This window comes from Sminthopsis crassicaudata, chromosome 1, assembly GCF_048593235.1.
Source record: "Sminthopsis crassicaudata isolate SCR6 chromosome 1, ASM4859323v1, whole genome shotgun sequence".
NCBI lineage: Eukaryota > Metazoa > Chordata > Mammalia > Dasyuromorphia > Dasyuridae > Sminthopsis > Sminthopsis crassicaudata.
In genome coordinates this window covers 435,041,396-435,063,245 of record NC_133617.1, presented here as the reverse complement: position 1 = coordinate 435,063,245, position 21,850 = coordinate 435,041,396, and the positions used below count along the sequence as shown (strand labels likewise).

At 36.7% G+C, this 21,850-nt stretch overlaps 1 protein-coding gene and 1 long non-coding RNA gene across 2 annotated transcripts in view; both read left to right on the top strand.

The window, feature by feature from the left end:
* The window catches only part of SHISA9 (shisa family member 9), a 450,272-nt gene that overhangs the window by 216,832 nt on the left and 211,590 nt on the right, over positions 1–21,850 (top strand).
* LOC141550200 (uncharacterized) overlaps positions 907–21,850 on the top strand; it is a 40,483-nt gene continuing 19,539 nt past the window's right edge. The window contains exons 1-2 of the long non-coding RNA XR_012484541.1: positions 907–11,175; positions 11,856–11,915. This is a non-coding gene — a long non-coding RNA (uncharacterized LOC141550200). The remainder of the gene's footprint in view (positions 11,176–11,855; positions 11,916–21,850) is intronic.

Sequence of the window (21,850 nt, the reverse complement as noted above, 5' to 3'; positions counted from 1 at the left end):
CCCAAATTTTTCTCTCTCCCTTCCTTCTCCCCAAGATAGCAAGCAATCTGATATGGGTTATACATGTCTAATGTTTATACACATATTTTTATATTTGTCATATTGTGTAAGAAAAATCAGACCAAAAGGGTAAAAAAAAAAAAAAACACACACACACACAAGAAAAAACCCAGCCAAATAAGGTGTAAATACTATGCTTCAAACTTCCTTTAATCTCCTTAATTCTTTCTCTGGAGGCAGATGGCATTTTCCATCCCAAATCTATTGGAATTGCCTTGAATCACCACATTGTTGAGAAGAGCCAAGTTCATCACAGATGATCATCACATAATTTTGTTGTTACTATGTACAATATTTTCCTAACTCTGCTCATTTCACTCAACATCAGTTTATATAAGTCTTTTCAGGCTTTTCCGAAATCCATCCACTCATCATTTCTTATAGAACAATAATATTCCATAACATTCATATACCATAATGTGGCTCTCTTCAGCAATGAGATGATTCAAATTAGTTCCAATTGTTTAGTAATGAAGAGAATGAGCTACATCCAGAGAGAGAACTATGGGAAATGAGTGGGCTACAACACAGCATTTCCACTCTTTTTTTATTGTTTGCGTGAATTTTTGTTTTCCTTCCTTGGGTTTTTTCTTTCTTTCTAGACCTGATTTTTCTTGTGCAGCAAGATAACGGTATAAATATGCATAATATATTGGATTTAACATATTTGTTAACATATTTAACATGTATTGGACTACCTGCCATTTAGGGAAGGGGTTGAGGGGAAGAAGGGGAAAAGTTGGAACAGAAGGTTTTGCAAGGGTCAGTGTTAAAAAATTACCCATGCATATGTTTTGTAAATAAAAAATTACAATAAAAATTTTTTTAAATTCAATAGGAATAAATATAAAATTTTGCAATTGGGTATAAAAATGTCCTTCACAAAATATAAAATGGGTTGAATGTGGTTTGATGGCAGATTTTTTAAATAAAATTGCTGGAGAATTTTAGTGGAAAAAAAAATCACATACCATAGCTGAATAAAGCTATTCCCCAACTGATAGGCATCTGCTTGGTTCCTTGCCACCACAAAAAAAGCTGCCACATTCTTTTGCTCTTGATTTTAAAATCTTTTTGTTTCAGTATATAGTTCAGTTTAAAGCAAAACAGAACAGCATATTCAGAATTCAATAAATCACTGTGGCTTTGTTCCAGTTTTTGATTCATAATATGGTTGCTTCGGATCCTTGATTCGAATACTACCCAGTGATTTACAATCTGTTAGGACTGTGTAATACCATCTAGAGAAAAATCAAACCTCCTTCTCACTCTCTCTGGATCCCTATATTTCTGGTCTCCAAGATTCCTCCCTCCCTTTCCTTTGTATGAAGGCCAAAATGATTGTTAAGATTTCTCCTTTTCCCATAACTATAGCCTTTGAGGATTTGTGTCCTCAACCCAGAAGTATAGAAACTCCCCTTCCCCAGCAATTACTATTTGCCCCACTGGACATCACCTGCAAACAAAAGAAACATGACTTTTCAACTCTTTTATCTAATTTAAACTGAACTCTAGATCACACTATTTTGTGATCTCCTTCATTCAGGTGCTGTCCAAGTATGGACAGAACCCTGGAGAAATAAGAATGATTGGTGTCTTTTAAGAAAGGAAGTCTGTGGGCCTTCTTGACTAAGGCTGAGTTTTCTTTTAGGGATCACCCATCCATGAGGAAGCATGAATGTGGATGCTTGATTTGCCCTTTTCACTGCCAAGAGGGAGAACGTCCAGGCTCTGCTTGATGTAGTGGTTGAATAGCAGCCAACCAACTTTTCAGATGACCTGAAGGCATTTACTAATTAGGCAAGGATAGGAAATTAGAACTACATGAAAGTGTGTCTTAGAGAAGATCTACAGAAACTCTTTAATTGCTGCTCCAAGAAGGTCAGAATTATATGTAGTTACTTCTAGGAATTTGGAACATTCTAAAATTCTGTCTTTTGCTATTAACGTTATCATTTTATTCCAAAGATCCATATATTTTTAAGGGCATAGAAGTGTAAACGCCATGAGAGAGAGAACAGGATCTAGGTCACAATGGGAGAAAATTATTTTTGTAAATCAGGTCAGTTATATTGTCCCCCCTACAATGGTCACTTGGTCAGTAATATTGTCTCCACACATTGTGCATTAAAATATGCTCTCTAATTAAGAGACAACATGATTGAGTGGTTAGAATGTTGGACTTGGAATCAAGAAGATATGGGTTTATATGTTAACTTAGCTGCTTATTAGTTACTTGGCTCTAAGAAAATCTCTTAATTTCTCTAGTTCTTAGTCCTTCATCTATAAAATGAGAGCCTTACACTAGATACCATCTAAGGTCCGTTTTGGATAGCTAAATGGTGCAATGGATAGAGTACCAGTTCTGGAATCAGGAAGATGAGTCTTCCTGAATTCAAATCTAGCCTCAGACACTTGCTACTTGACCATGGGCCACTCACTTAACTCTGTTTGCCTTACTTTTCTCATCTATACAAAAAGATTGAGAGGAAAATGTCAAACCATTCCAATATCTTTTCAAAGAAAACCCCAAATAGGAGTCACAAACAGTTGGACACAAGTGAATAACAATATTAACAAGGTCTATTAATACTATTAAATGAGAATTATTATTTTATGTGGCAGAAGAGGCAACTAAGTGATAGAGTAGATAGGGTGCTTGGGAGTCTGGGAAGACAAATTCCAATCCTGTCTTAGATACCTAATAATTCCATGATCCTGAGCAGGATACTTTATATCACTGGATTTCAGTTTCTTTAGTTGTAAAACTGGGATAATAATATTACTTTTTATAGGATGGGAATCTGTAAAGTCCTGTTGTCTCCAGAAACTGAGGGCCCAGGGTTCATGTCCCTGTTTGGGCTCCAAAATGTCAAGGTCTGGGTTAGCTCCTCTGAAGGGCTCAGAATAAGTTCTTGTCAGGAGCAAAAGTCCTTGCCCCACGTTGGGCGCCAATATGTAAAGTCCTGTTGTCTCCAGAAACTGCCAATCTCTCTCTGGGAGGAGATCTGCTGTCTCAACTCAGTCTCTTGGCCGCCAAGTCTGACCTAGAGTAGAGACTTTTTTTCCTCCAGAGAGCTGTCCCAGGTCTGGCCCAGACAAGACTCTCCCCTTGCTCAATAGTGTCTTCTTTTATTCTCCCAGAGAATGGGCGTGGAATAACTCAGGGGCTTCTGGGAAGAAATACTTCAACCAATGAACTTGCTCCTCCTAAACATGTAAGCTCCTCCCCAGGAGTTCACAGGGGTAAAACTCCCCTAAAGGCCGGAACTAGAGAATTTTAAAGTACCGACTTAGCACTTAGTAAGAACCTATCATCTCATTATCTCATTAGCACTTAGTAAGAACCTAACAGGAATCAAATCAGATAATATATTAGCAACTTCTTTGCATACCTTATGGCCCTATGTAAATATTTATCATCAGTATCATCATCAGAATCATCATTTTCACCCATCCTGCCTTCTATTGAATGAGTTGAGTGAGATTCCTCTTCCCACTTCTAATACCAAAACAAATCATAAAAAGGCACACCAAAAACATCAGACAAATCAAATGCAGAGGGAGTAGATTGCCTGTTTTTTAAGAATTTCCTTGAAGTAACTACTTTCCCTCAAAATGGAGTCCAGTGTCCTTGAAAATTAACAGGGCCATGAATTTGAGGCAGAAGAGAAGGAAGTTAGGTTAGAGGATTTGGCAAGGAGAAGGGAGAATAATTAAGTTATTTTTAGATTGTAAGGAGGTACTTTCATTGGGACAGTTCCTATTAAAAAGGATCTTGATTTCCAAAGTAGTTGAGACCATCTTATTGTGGTCCACTTACACTTTAATCATCTTTGGTGAGAGGATAATCTCCTTCTTAGATGATTGGTATTCAAAAGACCTATGATCTAAGGTGGCACCAGGGAATAATCCCTTCATTCCACAGACATTCACTGAATGCTTGCTGCATCTATAAAATAATCACATCCTTGGCATTTTGGCAGTAGTGTGAGGGAGACAAGGGACTGTATATCTATAACACTTGGTCCCAGTGGAGCTTACTGGAGATTCAAGATATTTATATGTAAATGAAAGCACTGAAGAATGTTGCCAGAAGGCAGCATATAATTGAATAAATGATAGTGTTAGATTTGAACTAACAGAGAGGAATGGGAGGAGCATTCTAAGGGGGCAGAATAATATAAGCAAGGGTATGGAGATAGGAATGACAATTGTTTGATAAGTCTTTTTGGAGTAGATTCCATTCTCAAGAATTGTTGGAAATAAGTTTGGGCTAATAAGGTAGAATTTTAAAGTCAAGGTTTGGGTTTAGGTTTGATCCAGTAGGCACTAGAGGTCTTTTAACTTCCATAGCAAGGGACCAACTTGAAAAAGTACTGTGGATAGAGGAAAGAGGGCATTCTTCCTTTGTCTGAATGGTGAATCCACATGAATGCATAAGTGTAAACTGAGATGATCCTAAGTTCAGCCTCTTTTCCTTTCTTGTTCTATGTGATTTGCAGCTAATTATAGAGTTCTTCTTCCACTGTATTTCCATTCTGAAATTTAATCATGGAATGAAAGTGGTTGGTTCCTTAAAGACTATGTCAGTGGAATACAACCTCTCACAGAGCATCAAGCTGGAAAGGTTTTGAGTACAGGTCTAGTACTGTACAGTATAACCTACTACATAACGACCAGTTTAACTATACTTGGAAAGTCTCTAGTATGGTTGTGTATGAGTACATACACACATGTACAGATATGTATGTGCATTGTGTGTGTGTGTGTGTGTGTGTGTGTGTGTGTGTATTATCATGGGGGAAGAGTTCATCCCTCTCCCAGAAAACTATCCCTATATCCTGTTTCCACCATCTTTTCTGAGAAGTAGTCTTTGGGTATCATATTAAACTGGCTCAAAAGACATGGAGGAAAGGAAAATAGAAACTGAGCCAAAGAATCTTTCTTAGCACCCCCCTCTAAAAAAAGCCCCTTAAAAAAAAAACAAAAAACAAAACAAAACAAAAAACTTCAGACCAGGGGCTAATATGAGGGAAAAAATCACCATTAGGTTATCTAGAAAATAGTCCTATTTGAATAGTGGGTGAAAAAGACGTGACCAGAGCTATCCAAAGAAAACTTTTATTCAGAAGCTAGGGTTGTAGGACTCATATTGAACACTGAAAACAATAGAAGATTTAAATAAGAGGCATTTGATGACCCTGAAGAAGGAAAAAGCAATAATACTTTCAAATGAAACTCTAGCATAATTGTTCCATGGTCCATCTGCTCTAAGAGAACTAAACAGCAGGAAATGGTGAAGGCAGCAGCCACAGCATATACTGGGAGCAGAGGTTAGTGATGTAAAAGACCAAAGGTGGCTTACAGAGATAGAAGAGAATGGCATCAAAATGGGCCCCAACTATAGAAGAGCATCTGGTGAAAGATCAATGAGGTATAGAGCCCTGATTTTGGGGAGGGGCCTGGGTCAGCTCACCCTTAGAGATCATCTCTGTTTCCTTCACTGTACATATCAAGTACAACAAGTCTGACAAATGTCAGGAGTTGGAATTCACCAGTGTTACTGAAAAATAACTTGTAATTCTTCTCCTCTTACTCTAGCATTTGAAAACTTAAACCACTGATAATACAGAATATCATGGTGATGCACATTTCTACATGTCTTTACATTAGAATGTTTAGTTTTCTCAAAGATTTGGTACTATATCTAATCATAGCATCAACACAAATTGTTAAGACAATTATTTTTTCTTCATATCTTTTTTCTTTTTTTCCCCAAATTTATGCAAACATAGTTTTCAATATTTACCTTTACAAAACTTTGTGCTCTAAATTTTTCTCCCTCCCTCCCTTCCTCCTCAAGACAGCAAGAAATTCGATGATACAGTTTAAACATATGCAATTTTTCTAAGTATATTTCCATATTTGTCACTTCATACCTTTTTTTAAGGGTAAAGCATAAAACTCAAAAGAATTTTAGGTTATTTATGAGCCATGGACTGGTCATCTGCTGCCTTTGGATACATCAAACAGAAGTCCATTCCAAGAACAGGATTGTATAAATAGGGACTGGGATGGATAGAATAGGCCTTGAGTCAGGAAGGTCCAGGTTCAAATTATGCTTCTGACATGTTCTGGCTATATTGTCCTAGGCTAGTCACTTAACTTTTCCCTAAACCATAAATTGAAGAACACTTCCAATCTGCATTGATAGAGGAGATTTCCTTAAGATTACTAGACCACTAAAATCATAGGTCTGAATCCTTTTCAAGTATTGAAGCCAGGAAGAATCATCTCAAATCTAGCCTCAGATATTTACTAGCTATGTGATCTTGTCCACCTAGCCTTTTTTGCCTCACTTTCCTCATCTGTAAAAGGAGCTGGAGAAAGAAATGGTAAACCATTCTAAAGTCTTTGTCAAGAAAACCTCCAAAGAGGTCACCAAGAGTCACAATTAAAGTTTAATGAAATTCCAAATAAATAATTGAATATACAAATACCTAAAGAAACTCAGAGAAAGGAAATGTTCAGGGCATTATCAAGTTATTCCTCAGGTAAGGTTTTCTTGAAGAGGCATTTTTCTTTATTTCCCCTCTCAGATATCTGTGTATTTTCATTTGGATAGCAATAACACACTCAATGTCACAGTACTTGAAGAAGAGCACTGATTTCTGGGTCAAGGTATCTGGGTTCAAAACTTCAGTCCCCTGATATTTACTACTTGTGTGACTATGGGTAAGTTACTTCATCTTGTCTAGCCTCAGTTTCCTCATTTTTAAAATGAGAGTGTTGGACTAGATAACCTCTGATTTTTCCCTCTGACTCTAGATCTTTAATTTTATGATAGATATTTTAGAGAAACTTAACACCCTCTTTCATTCTAGCACACCACTGTTCTACAAACTACAAAGACCAATAGGGTAGATTTATTGCTCAGAGAGTGAGCCATATATTTAAAATTGGTTCTACTGAAGAAAGTTAGTATTTTGAATCAACTCATTGTTTCTAGTCCTTTCTTTCCTACCCATAAATCCTAAGATATGATACAATTAAAATAAAAATTTGCGTTCATATAGCTCTTTAAGGTTTACAAATTTCTTTCCTCAAGGTCCAGATATTATACATATTTGTAGATGGGGAAATTGACGCTTAGAAAAGTCAAAAGATTTGCCTTTGGTAAAATAGCTGGCAAGTGTCAGAGCTTGGATTTAAACCCAGGTCTCTAATTCCAGCTTTCATTTCACTGTACCTTTCTGCTTTCTAGCATTTAAATGGTCCAGCTTAAATCCTACTTCCTCCTGAAATCTTTGATGACTTTTCTAGCACATAAAAATGCTCTTTTCCTATCCTTGGAACTCATTGTCCTGATTGACAGTAAAATAATATGGTTTGTACTGACTTGTAACAGTTCTTGTATTTTCTATTTTGTGCTGTTCTCAAAGCATTTCATGCTCTCATGTCTTATTTACTCAAGAATCATATTCAAGAACATAAAATCATATATTTAGAATTGGAGGGGATATTAGAGGTCTTCTGTTCAATTCCTTCATTTTGCCAATGTGAATTTTTGAGTTGTTAAATAATTCATCAAGGATCAACTAGGGAGTAAATGGCAGAGGTGGAACTTATCCCTGTGTTTTCCGACCTCAGCCTAGCTTTTTCTACCTCAGAATGCTTCTTCTTATTTCTCTGTGTCCTACACAGTGCCTACCACAAGGACAGCCATGTAACTGAAGTATGCAAATCTTTATGGAATGAATGAGCTAGCTGGTCAACAAGCATTTATTGGGCATTTTCTATATGCCAGGCACTATATTAAATACTGAGACTACAGAAAGAGACAAAAATCTCTGCACTCAAGGAGTTCACAGTCTAAATCCAATGAAGGTGACAACAAGCAAATGAATATTTACTAACAAGCATTTTGTACAAATGTGAAGGAAGCCAGGAAAATCAGGAGGTGCAGATAAGAAGGAAGAGCATTCTAGTCACTGGGGACGGCCAGAGAAAATATCTAGAGCTGAGAGCTGGAATGTCTTCTTTGTGAAAGGAGATCAGTGTGCTTGGATTAAAGTACATGTTAAAGAATAAAGTTTATGAAGACTGGAAAAGTGTCGGGGTGGAAGGGTGAGGGAACTAGGTAATGAAGGACTTTGAATGTCAAAATAGAATATTTTGTATTTGCTTCTACAGATGATATGGAGCACTGGAATTGATTGAATGGGGGTGGTACCATAATGCTTTAGGAATATCACTTTGATAGTTGAATGGAAGATGAATTAGAGTGGGAAGAGTTTTTAAACAGGATGACCCACCAATAGGTTATAACAATAGTCTAAACATGATGTAATTCAGAGTCTATTCTAGATTAGTAGAATCATCAGAGGAGAGAAGGGATCTGAGGGATGCTTCAAAGGTGAAATTAATAGATCTTGGCATTGGATTGGATATGGGGGTGAGAGATAGTGAGATGTTGAGGATTTCACTGAGATTGTAAGCCTGAGAGACTGGGGGGGGGGGAAATAGTGGTGTTCTCAACAGTAGGGCAAATTTGGAAAGAGGAAAGCTTCTGAATTCAGTTTTGTAAATGTTGAGTTTATTGTCTAATGGACATCCAATTCAATATGTCAAAGAATTGGAAATATGAGCCTGGAGGAAAGCACAGAGATTAGGGCAAGACAGATTGATTTATCATCATCCTAGAGATGATAATTAAACCTATGGAAGCTAATGAGATCATTAAATGAACTAATATAGAGGAACTGAGAAGAGAGCCTAGAACAGAGCCCTTTGGACATCTATGGTTAGTGAATATAACCTAAATGAGGATTCAATAAAGAAGACAGAAGGTTTGGTCTGATTAGGTAGGACAACCAGGAAAATGAGGATTGAGAAAAGGTCATTTGTAATGTTCTTTGTTTGGTTTTCTGGGGATCTCTGGAGCAGCCTTCCTTTCAGTTCAGTAATCACCACAAGAATAGCCAGGTGTTAGAGTCCAAATCTTTTATTGTCTCCTTCAAAGCCTTGTCTCTTTGCTTAGGGCTTCAGTTAGCTTTTTTAGAGGCCTCCAGAGGGGACTTGGTTTCAGTGGAGAAAAATGAATGAGGATAGGCCTCCACAGTGGTGTGAGATGAAGTGAGTCTGAGTCCAAGGCTTTGTGCTTCAGCTTGCAGCCACCACAAAGGTGGACGATGGAATGAATCTGTATTTGCCTTCCTTGGCAAATTTATATGCCTTGGCAGTTTATATGCCCTACACCGAGTATAAACCAATCATTATATCATTAGGAAATCATTATTTGTTGTAAGATTAAATCAATCATACTGAACTAGAGAACTATTAATCACCATGCTAAACTAGATAACCATTGTCTCATCAATTCTTGTTTCAGAGTTCTGGCCCTTTACATCTCCCACTTTCTTTTGTTTTAGAACATAAGGTGGTCACACTTAAGGAGAAGTCACTGACTTCTCAGGAAGGTGAGAATCTCTAAAAAGGAGGTGATCACACCTTCCCTGACTCCTCAAAAAGGGATGAAAACACCAAAAAAGGAGGTGATCACACCCTCCCTGATGTCTGAGGAAGAGAAATGAAAACCAAAGGAAAATGGGGAATCAAAACAGGTTAGTGGGTTTGTGAAGGGTCTCACTTGAAATAGGTATACATAAATCCATCAACATGGGAGTCTTTACACAAGCACATACACAGGCTAATAGTGATGTAGCAAATATGAATCAACATGAGGAATTATAGATGCCCATAAGTCTTAGAAATAGTTCAAAGCCAATCTATTGTCCATTACTTCATGTGTCAGGAATCCAATAATTCCTGCAAGTTTTGAAGTCCTGCATCAGTCTTATTATGTGCTAAGGAATTCAATGATTCCTGCAAAGTTTGAAGTCCTGTATCAGTCTTATAATGTCTCAGGGAATCTAATGATTCCTGCGGGTTTTGAAGTTTTGTAACAGTCTCATTATCAGCCCTGCACTTTCAGTGTTAGATGTTTCTTATATTTTCTCCTTTGTTTTGAGAATTTTCTCTTTTTCTATCTTTCTTCAATGGACAAGGTGAATATGGTTCATTGGCACCCATCTGATTCCTTCTCCATCTGTAGAGATACAAGCAAACCCTCTCCCCCAAGCAGTTAATCTATCTAGTCCCTTCCATTCTCCACTTTCTGAATCTCTCCACATAACCTGGCAATTACATTGGAGCTGCTTGCACTGAACACTGTTCTTCTATTGGGTTAAAAAGCCTGTATTCTTCCCAATTGAAATCCCTTTCTCCCCTCTGATTGCTTCTCTGCTGATAGATCATATAAGAGTATTTAACTTCCAAAGGCTCTCTGGATGTAACTTCAGCTGTCATCATGCCCCACCTGTTTTTTGTTTGAGGTCTTGGAGCTGGGTCCTGCTTCTCATTTCCCTGAGTCAATCTACATGCTGAGGCTAAGTGGAAGCCTCCATTGCATTTTGGACACAATGGAAGCCCTGTCTTGTACTCACTCTGTCTTCTCACTCTATCTCTTTGACTACATTGAACTTTCAGATGTTCAACTTTACTGCACTGAAAGCATTGATAAGTCTATCTGGAAGTCACTTGCCAAGAGGGAACCTGTCTTCCCATGTTCTGCATCACAGCTTGGGTATAAAAGTCATTTGTGCCCACTGTGGCACAGCAACTTATGATCTCCTTAATTCTTCTACATACCTTAATAGCATTTTCTTTAACAAGTTGTTTATTATAATTCCTGTAGCTGAATGTTCTCCAATCATTCATATGACAGCTGTCAGCAAAGTCCCACAAAATCAGCAAAGGGTTTATTTGGACCTTGCTCTATTTTCATGAAGGCTTCCTGTAAGGGCCCTTTAAATGGGTGCCACGGCGCAACAGGAGATTTAGTGGCCCGGAAGTAATCTCTGTAGATATTAGGACTGCCTTGTGGGTGGGAACTTGGCCATATTGAGATAGCTTTGTAATGGGTGACGGTTCTCTCATTGTGTGTGTGACCTCATAGGCCCTTTATAAGCCCACTGCAGACAGCAGTTACTCTCTTTAACCTGGCTCCCTAACCTGGGGTACCTGAGCCAAGCTGATGGATAGCCGAGAGAGGTAAGAAGTTTGGTAGTGAACACGTGGGTCTTCAGACCAGGTGTTCACTAGGGAACCAACAAGTCAGGGCATCAAGTCAGGGCATTATGTGAGTAAGTATAATAAAGGCTTTTAAGTTTACACTTGGCTGTTCTTGAGCACGCTACCGGTTATTAAGCTATAGATTCAAGAGATCGTGGCCAGAGACCTTTGAAGGCCTCAGAGGAGGCGAGCCGGGTAGAGTTGACACTGCAAAGGTCAGTGATCAAAGGTACTCTGTTGGGCCTAGGACAGACTAGTAATTGTAACTGCCAGGAGTGTATGTTACAGCTTCCCCTGTATCTTGCTTTCCTGGGAAGGTGCCCCATGTTTTTATAGCAGCAGTAGAAGCAATTTGCTCATATGCTATCAAAGGGTAATTAATCTGTGCTGAAGTGTCTGCATACTGACTTTTACAAGTCAAAGGTGACTTGTATATTAACTTCAGTTTGCCTATTTCATTGGGCTTGTATTCTGCAGAGTTCACTATATTCAGAAAACCACAACAAGTTTTGTCCATGTTCTAAACATGTCCTTGCTATAGATTTCCAATCACTAGGGGTTAAAATTTCATACGCCAAATTCTCTAATATCATCTTAACATAAGATGATGTAACCCCATAAAGAGTAGAAACCTTTTTCAAATCCTTGATTTTTTCCAGATCAAAAGGAATATATCTTCTCCTGACTTGACCTGAATAATCAAATTCTTCAATCACAAGGTATGCATTTATCAAATCAGATATATCCCATCCTTTTTTAGCTTTAACTAGTGCATTTTGTAATCTTGTCATAGGCTGCTTCATAGGTGGTGCTGATTGTGTCACTGCCCCTCCCCCTCCTCCTTCTCTTCTCTCTCTACCCATGAAGGATTAATTGAGGTGGGTAGGTCAGATGTTGGGGAATGCCCTAATGGCTCCTCCTGTAAAGCACTACACTCCTTAATTTCATCAGAATTGTACTTAATTCCTTTCTTGTCTAATTCTTCATCCTTTTCACCAAGTTTGTCAGTTTCCTCCCCCTCCTGTGCTTTCTTATTTTTTCTTATTCTAATATTTATGTAATTCTTTAAAGCCAATTGTATTAAGTTATATGTATAAATAGTTTCTTTAGGAATTGAATCAGGACCATTATCATTGTAATATTCACATAGTTGCTCTCCTTCTAATTTCCATTTGTCTGGATCTAATTCTTTTCTCTTAGAGAACCAAGGAGATGTGTATTTTAATATTTCAAAGAATTCAATGATCTGCATCCAAGTTACAATCAAACCTTGATTTTTTATCAATTTAACAAAGCTTTCAACACATTTTCCTTGAGGTGGAAAAGTAGGCTCCTTTCTAAACTTTGTTTCAGAGTTCTAGCCCGTAACAGTCATTAATTTGATAATTAAGAGATCACTGATAATTCTGGTGATAGCAGTTTAAGTGAAACAGCAAAATTAGGAGCTAGATTGTAAGGCAAGAAAAAGTGAAGACATCTTTGGTAGATGACCTTCTCAAGGAGTTTAGCTTCAAGGTGCTAAAGAGATGGAGGAAGAGAGTTAGCAGGAACAGAAAGATGAAGCAAGGATTTTTCCAAGATGAGGGAGACATCCAACGTGTCTGTGGGTGGGGAAGAAACCAGTAGACAAGGAGAAATGACTGAGAAGGAAGAAGGGAAGCATTCATTTGTGCAGGTAGAGGGATTGGTGTTGGTAAGGAATGGGGCCATCTCTTTGTGTGAGACAAGGGTAAAGAAAAATAGCAGAAGGCATCTGATAGGAGGAAAAGGAAGAGAAGGAGAAGGAGAGAAGAAGCTCATGAAAAATGGCCACAAATTTTTTAAATGTAAAATGTGTAGCAACTTTCTCAGAGTATGGGTAAGTGAATAAATGAATTGCAAAATGACCTTTGAGTTGATACCTAGGTTCCAAAGAAAATATTCACAGAGGAGTATTTAAAAAAGAGATAGTAGAAAACATGAGATTTCATCTTTACCCAGTGTCTTGCACACAACATACTATTGAAACCATGTTGTGAGAATGGTTTCAGAAGTTATGATGACCTGAGGCCCTTAGACCTTAAGTGTTAGACCTGGAATTAGGAAGGCTTGTGTTCAAATCCAGCCTCAAACATTTATTACTTCTATTAAGTAACATATTACTTAACTTTTATCTTCCTCAATTCCCTCAATTATAAAATAGAGATAATAATATCATCTATTTTCCAGTGTTGTTATGAGGATCAAATGAGATAATATTTGTAAAAGGTTTTGCAAATCTTAAAGTGTTCTCTGTCTCTGTCTTTCTGTGTCTCTGTTTCTCTTAGTTTCTGTCTCTGTCTCTCTGTTTCCTCTCACATACACACATATACATATGTAACATATATGCACATATAATGACCATGTTCCTTCTGACTATTTTTTTAAAAGGAAACAAAGGGAACTATTGCAAAAGTTGAGGACCTTGTCCTTTTTTTAAAGCATATTCAGGTAAAGCTCTATCATGGACTATTCTGCCTTCTAAATTCAGTTTCAAAATGGAACAACTTGACTTTTTGTTTTGTTTTGTTGCATTGCTTTTTTAAGGGAAGCAATTTCCTTGGCCAGCCGTTGTTTGCATGGTCATTGAGTTTATTGGGTACTTTCCTGTCTGAATTAGAGAGCTTGCTCTTGCAGATCAATGGTTTCCCATGCTTGCCCCTTTCTCCACTCCTCCTGGTCTTCTTTTACACTGTGATCCAGTAGTTCAACTGACTGTTGGAGCCATGTCTGCTTCTTTGAAAATACAAACTGTTGTGAGGTTGCAAGCATATCATCTGACTCTCCTTGGAAGAGAAGGAGAAATTTTTGTTCTGCACAAATGCTTTGTCTAGCTCAGAAACAAGCATTCTCTTCCAGAGCTGCTCTCAAGGGCAAGTTCTGCATCTCAATTGTTTTGGAAGTAAAATGCAAATTGACATTTTAAATTCAAGGCTCAAGAACATGTAGTTTGTGGTGGTGCAGACTGTTGTTTTAGATTGTCCTGTGATCTGATTAGATCCCAATGAGGTCTTCAGGTTTTAGAACATGTATACTTGTCTGTCCCACTGGTATGTGGACTTAAAGAATATTCTCACAAAGGACACAGGCTAGTGATGTATAAAGCAATAGATATTAAGTTTGGAGTGTTTAAACTCTCACAGGGGAAGATTCAAGCCCTGAAATGAAATTTATTGGGGGATGGGTGAGTGAGCATGGGCAGCAGTGATAAAACCAAGAATCTTGGGTGAAGAATGAGGCGGAGTGATCAGTGATGACAGCATGAATAAATAAATAAATGAAAAAGCCTTTGTTAAGTTCTTATGAAATACTTCCTTAGATTTGGAAGACTCAGTTTTGCCAAGTTTTCATCAGAACTATTAGTTGATGTGTGGGAAAACAGGGGTTCTTCTAGCTCCACAAAAAGCAACTTGAAAAAAGTGAGCTATATTATGAGCTAGATATATTAGTTTCAGAAAGAAACGCTCCCCCCAAAAAAATAAAAACAAAAAAACTCAGAGGGGTCTTATAGGCTGGCACACCATAGACTGTCAGGGTTGTCAGAGTTTTCCTAGTTCTGTGGTTCATATGCTTAAATCTGTGAATTGGTTTTGAGAGTTTTTTAAATAGTTATTTCAATATAGTTCATTTCTTTGGCTCATGTATTTTATCTTATGCATTTAAAATTTTTTGGAAGGGATTTATGAGTTAAAAGATTAAAAACTCCTGTTCTCATGCATTTTTTTCATTTTGAAGATGAGGTAACCAAAGCTCCCAAGTCCAGTTTTTTCTTCCCTTTTTTTTTTGTGTCATGGAGCAACTGAATCAGGCCTCCTTCTTTCTTTAATGATGATATAGCTATAAGGGGCAGTGTGGTACACTGGAATCAAGAGTTTGGAAATTTACTAAGTCTATGACCCTGATTGAATCACGGACTATTCTGTACTTCAGTTTCTTCAGGAGTTGGACTCCCTAACCTCTGAGATGTCTTTTAGATTAAAATCTATGAGTTCCTGAAATTAGAATCTCTGCCCAGTTTTAAGAGGAGGCCTGGAGCCACAGGTGGCTTGGACTCCTCACTGAGTTTCTTGGTCTTCCTCAAGGATATAGACTATTTTTTAATGGTTTTTCAGTCATTACAGTTATGTCCAACTTTTCATAACCCAATTTGGAGTTTTCTTGGCAGAGATACTGGAGTGGTTTGCCATTTCCTTCTGCAGCTCATTTTATAGGTGAGAAAGTGAGACAAATGGGTTAAATGACTTGCCTAGGATCACTTAGGAAGATTTGTCTTCCTGATTTCAATCCTAGCACTCTCTCCATTGCACTGCCTAGCTGTCCCAATACATAGCCTTGCCAAATGACATAGATAGATTACTAGTTTGAGATAATACTTTGAGGGAGTGTGCACTGGAATGAACACTACTAGATTTGAAGATAAATGTCCCAGGTTCAAATCTCTCTTCTTTAACTTACTACCTGTTTTCATGTTGGGAAAGTTTTTTAGCCTTTCTGAGACTCAGTTTCTTCATCTGTAAAATGAGAGTATTAAACTAGATAACCTCTAAAATTTCTTTGAGGTCTAAATCTATGATACTTTGATTCAATGATCTTTAAATTCCAGACCTAAGATCCTATTACTCTGTCATAAAGACATAAATGAGAGCCCTTTAAGTGCAGACAATAGGAAAATTATTATGGAACTGAATGCATAGGTCCAAGATACCTGAATAGAGAAGGCAAAAGAAGTTATTTAAGAAATTGTTAGAGAAACTAATGTCAAGGACCACTTCTGGTTGCTATGATCCATGGCATTCTAAAAGTCCTACTGCCTTAATGCTTCTATTTAAGTTCTGCCTGAATGTCCTTTAGAATCTTTGACTAGAACCTTGGACAATTCTGGATTATTCCTCTCTACCTTATATCTCATATCTTGAGAACTATCTATATGTCTATGTATCTAAATATACAGATATATATATATATACATATATATGTATATGTGTGTGTATAAATATATAATATATATACAGAGAGAGAGAGAGAGAGAGAGAGAGAGAGAGAGAGAGAGAGAGAGAGATTTTGATGACTAAATGACTTTACAAGTACTAACTCCTGCTATGCTTGCCATCCCAAGTGACCTTGAAATTATTTGATCCCTAATCAGCACTATTGGTTGAGGTGCAACTTGTCGTATTGGATTAAAATAAAACTGCATCATGGGGCAAAGAACCAAACATCTGTAAGAATCTCCTTGGTCTGTACTTCATTTCTTTTGGAAATAATCCAAAGTAGGTGTGTTAAATAATTACCACATTCCTTCTAGGTGTTTTGCTCACTCTAAGTCTCTCCCTTTCTGTCTACTCTATTAATTCTTGTGTTTCTTTGACCTAGGATACTTTCCCCTTTTATTTATATATTATCCATACTTTCAGTCCAGTTCTATCTCTACTTTTTCTTCTGTGAAGCCTTTTACAAATATTCTGCCTATCATTTAAATAAACATTTATTAAACTTATTGTATGGTAGGCAATGTACTGGTTTTGAAATATAAAGAAAGAAATGAAAACTAGTATTTTCCATCACATAATAAAAAGTATGTCAGTCTTACTTACATGAATAGATTATATGCCCCTTGAAGGCAGAAACTACATCTTTTACATTTCTTGAATTGCCTGCTTTGCTTGGGTGGGTCTAAGTTCTATAACAAATTGTGTCACAGATTGATTCTAATTTATAGAGACAAGAATACTTTAAACCCTCAATTTGATTCTAAGAAGAGAGGAATCAAGATAACAAATTGCAAGAAGCACTCTGCTAAATTCTTCCAACATTCTCCTCCAAACAACTCGAACAAAAGCCTCTTCAAATCATATGTTTGAGTGGCAGAACCAACAAAATGTCAGTCAGGCAATTTTCAAGGCAATTTCAATTTAGAAGGTTTCCAGGAGAGGTCTGTGATTATAGGGTGGGTCTTGACCTTGAGCATGGCAGGAGCACAGCAATGGGGGAAGCAGCTTCATGTCCCTTAGTCCAGTGATGGTAAAAGAATGAAACAACAAATGAGAAAGGCATTACAGGGGATCCTTTGGTGGCATTGATTTGCAGCTGACAGTGATTGGCAACTCTATTGCCCATTAAGCTCTGGGTTGCAATTATTGGAGACAGAAGTGTTTATAATTGGTCACAAGAGAGAAGGAGCCCTGGGCACAATTCCAGGGTTAAGAAGAGCACTAGTAGTTGTGATTGCAGAAGAGCAGACCCCTGCTTCTTTGATGTAGATCTGAGCACAGATGAGGATAGTAGTGACCACACCTTTCCCAGGATCAATCATCTTGAAAGCACCAAAAACTTGCAGACTTCTTGAACTAGATCTGAAAAATAGCAGCATAGAAAAATTTGATACTTGGCACAGTACTTCCCCATCCCCAGGTTAGCAGAGACAAACTTTAACATAAAGTTCAAAGTAAAGAAATATTCTTGAAAAGTGAGCCAAGAATAGCAAAATAAAAAGAACTTGGTTATAAAAAGTTACTATGGTGGCAGGGAAGACCAAGATTTAAGAAAAAAACATTGTGAAAAGAGCTAACAAAACCTCAAAAAATGCTAATTGAAACCAAGCCCAACAAGAATTCCTGGAAGAGTTAAAGAACTAGATAAGAATGATAGAGTTCTTCTGGAGTAATTTGTAATTCAGAAGAACTGAAAATTGACAAAGAAAACTGCCATGATATCTTAGATCCAGAAAGTAAAATAGAATTGAAAGGCTCCATCATTACTTTCTGAGAGCCCAAAATGAAAACTTCTAGGAATATTATATCCTAATTCTAGAGCTTCCACATCAAGAAGAAAAATCTTATAAGCAACCAGAAAAAAATAACACACCCTTTATGTTAAAAAAGTGAAGGACTAGGCATATGATATTCCAGAAGTTAGATAAGTTGGGATTATAAGCTAGAATAACCTACCCAGAAAAAGTGAGTATAATACTTCAGGGAGAAATTGATATTTAATGAAATAGAGGACTTTCAAGCATTCCTGATGAAAAGAAAGCTGAAAAGATGAAAAGAGCTGAATAGAAAATTTGACATTCAAACACAAGATTCAAGAAAAGGATAAAAAGGTCAACATGAAAAAGTAATCATAAGAGAGTCAATAAAGTTAACATTATTTTTCTTTGTGGGAAGATGATACATATAATTCCTAACAACAATTATTTAGGGCATTTAGAACAAGTCTATGTAGATAGAGGGCATGAGTGTGAATTAATTATGTTCAGATGCTCTCTCCCCTCCAAAATAAAAAGGGATGGAATGCATTGGGAGATGGAAAAAGAGAGAGGTAGAATGGGGAAATTTTTTTCACATAAGAGGTTTGCAAGGAAGACCTTTTATAATGAATGTAAAATAGATACAGATAGTCAATACTTGAACCTTATTTTCAATGGAATTGGTTCAAAGAGGAAAGAATGTATATATACACATTTAGCTGACTATAGGAATAGGAAAATAAGAGAGGAAAGGGAAAAGATAAATGATGACGGTGATAAAAGGGAAGGAACATTAAGGGAAACATTGTTTGGATACAAAACAGACTTTTGAAGAGGGACAGGATAAAAAGAGAGAAGGGTAAACAGAAGAAAATAGGTTGGAGGAAATACAAGGTTAGTAATTATAACCATGAATTTAAATGGGATCAGCTTACTTAATAAAATGAAAGTAGGCAGCAGAATGGATTAAAAATCAGAATTTAGCAATATGTTGTTTATAAGAAACACATTTGAAACAGAAAGACAGTTAAAATAAAGGGCTGGTGTGGGATCTATTATGCTTTAGTTGAAATTAAAAAAAGGCAGGGGTGACAATCATGATCTCAGACAAAGCAAAGCCCCAAATAGACAGATAATCAGATTAATTACATTTTGCTAAAAACTACCATCAACAATGAAGTGATATCAAACATTTTTACAGAGGTTTCTATAATAAAGGCCTCATGAATCAAATATACAAGGAACTGAGTCATTTTTTAAAAGTAAGAACCATTCCCCAATTAATAAATGGTCAAAAGCTATGAACAGTTTTGTATCCCAAAGAAATCAATGAAAAAGATCCTTATAGTAGCTTTTTTTTTTTTAGTGGCAGAGAATTGGAGATTGAAAAGATATCTATCAATTAGGGAATGATTGAACAAGTCATAGCATATTATTATATTGTGCTCTAAGAAATAATAAGGAGGGTGATTTCAGATAACACATAACAATACTTATATAAATTAATGTAAAATGAAGAGAGAAGAAACAGGAAATTATCGTGTAAATTAACGGCAATGTTGTAATAGTAATCATCTGTGAAAGACTAGGCTACTCTGATCAATAAAATGATTCAAAATCATTCTAAAGGGCTCATGATGAAAAATTGTTATTTACCTACAGAGGAAGAACTGATGAATACTGAGTGAAAATTTAAGTATAATATTCTTGCTTCATTTTTTGTGTATGATATGGCTAATATTGAAATATGTTTTACATGATTTTACATATTTAATTAATTAATATCATTTTGCTTGCCTTTCCAATGGGTGGGAGAAGAATAGAAAGGAGGGAGGGCATCTGGACTCAAAATATTAAAAAAAAAAGAATCTTAAAAATCAATTTTTGAAGAAAAATGTTAGGAGAAATTAGTGCTACTTAAAAATTTTTTCTTTAAAAAAATTAACACCAAAACAAAAAATGTGTATCCTTTTATTGACAGAGATGGTAGTGAGCATCTAGGTCACTCCCAAGGCCAGACAGTCATCTGGGTAGCTATTTAACACATTCTTCCTTAGATTCCACATCTGAAAAATATGGGGAGGGTTGAGCTAAGAACATAGGCATTCTCTGAACAGAAACCTATGATAGCTTTGTCCAGGAATCAATTAATTAGTAGTAGATAGTGTTTTTACTTTAAAATCCCTGATTTCAAATATTAACTTAGACATATGATAGTTTAGTTTTGCTGGGCAAACCAGGAAACTTTCCCAGGGCCCCCAGGAAACTCTCTAAGATGATGAATTAAAGAATAAGTGCTGATCTGACTTCCTAGAGAGAATGTCTGTCCAGTATAGTATTGAAATCACAAATCTGGAAGAAAAAAATTCTGAACACCCACTATGTAGAAAAACAAATATAAAATAAGGATATTGCTAAGCTTACACAGTTTAAGAATTTATTAAATTTAGGGATACCTATCATTTAGACATTTAGGATTTACAGTATTGCCAAGATGACATTATGTGAAAATTCTAAGATGCCTGAAGTTTGGGGAAAATGTTGGAAATTTTAAGGGAACAGCACATTTATTTTGTGATTTTTAGATTAGGACACTTGATTAGATATGTGGAGACCCATATTAACATTTCAGCTTGACTGTTTACTGCATGTTTGATGTTGGCCAAGTTATTTTCTGCTTTCTGCTTCAAGTTTCCTCTCCTGTACAATGAGACTAATCATGTTTACACAATATAGCTTACAGAATTTAGAGAAAGGATAAAATGAAAAATTAGATATGGGAGTACTTTACAAATTTAAAAAAAATCAAATTCAAAGGTACTACTACTGTTACTGTTCATTATTAATTACTAGTATGATTGTTGCTATCAGTACCCAAAGTATTTTTAATCACTGGCTCTGATTTCCCCAACAAAGACACAGCAGCCTCAGACCTCTCTGTGAGCCAGAGATGCTTGTCAGCATGGAAGGGCTGGGGCTGGTGAGTAATTGGTTGAGTTGAGCGCCTGCATCTTTGCAGTCCTCTCAGGGAATCCCCAACAGCATGGATAAAGTCCTATGGCTGGGAATAGCTAATAGAATTCACTGTCTGTGTGAGCTGATGGGGTTTTCTCTCTGGCTTATACTGCAGTTTGGTACAGTGGCTCTTGCCAGATTTCATTTCCTTAAACAAAACTCCACATGGGGCGGGATGCAGTCCAGATAGAGAATAGAATTTTGTGGGAGTGGGGACTGTATGGGTATTGGTCCTTTTAATGAGTGCTTCCTTTAGTGGATATTCTTTGAGATTTTTTAATACATGCACTGTACTGAGTACTTCCTAGTTTGAGTATGTTGGGGCTAGAGAGAGGATTTATATAAAAGAAGTAGAAGTTACAATCCTTTTATTCCTTAAGAGTACATAAATATATGTATTTGTGTACATAAAAATGCATACATATACACATACATATATATAGACAAAGACAGAGAGATTTAGACATAGATATAGATATCGATGATATAGATATAGATAATTATAGATATGCTATTTCAGGGTGAGTGGTAGAGTTCTGATCTTGGAGTAAGGGAGGAGTAATGGTTTTGTTTTTGCTATATACTGACTTTATGACTCTGAGGGAAGGGAAGGGAACTGGAAAAAGGGAAGGGAAATGAAGTGAAAGGAAAGGGAAGAGAAGGAAAGGGAAGGGAAGGGATCTGAAGGAAAGGGAAGAGAAAAAGCATGTTTTAAGTGCTCTCAATATTTCAGGTACTGTTCTAAGTGCTTTACAAATGTTTCATTTGATCCTTGCAACAACTATTTAAGGTAGGTGTTATTATTATCCTCATTTTACAGTTGAGGAAACTGAGGCAGAGTTTTAGTAATTTGTCCACTATAATTGAAGCAAA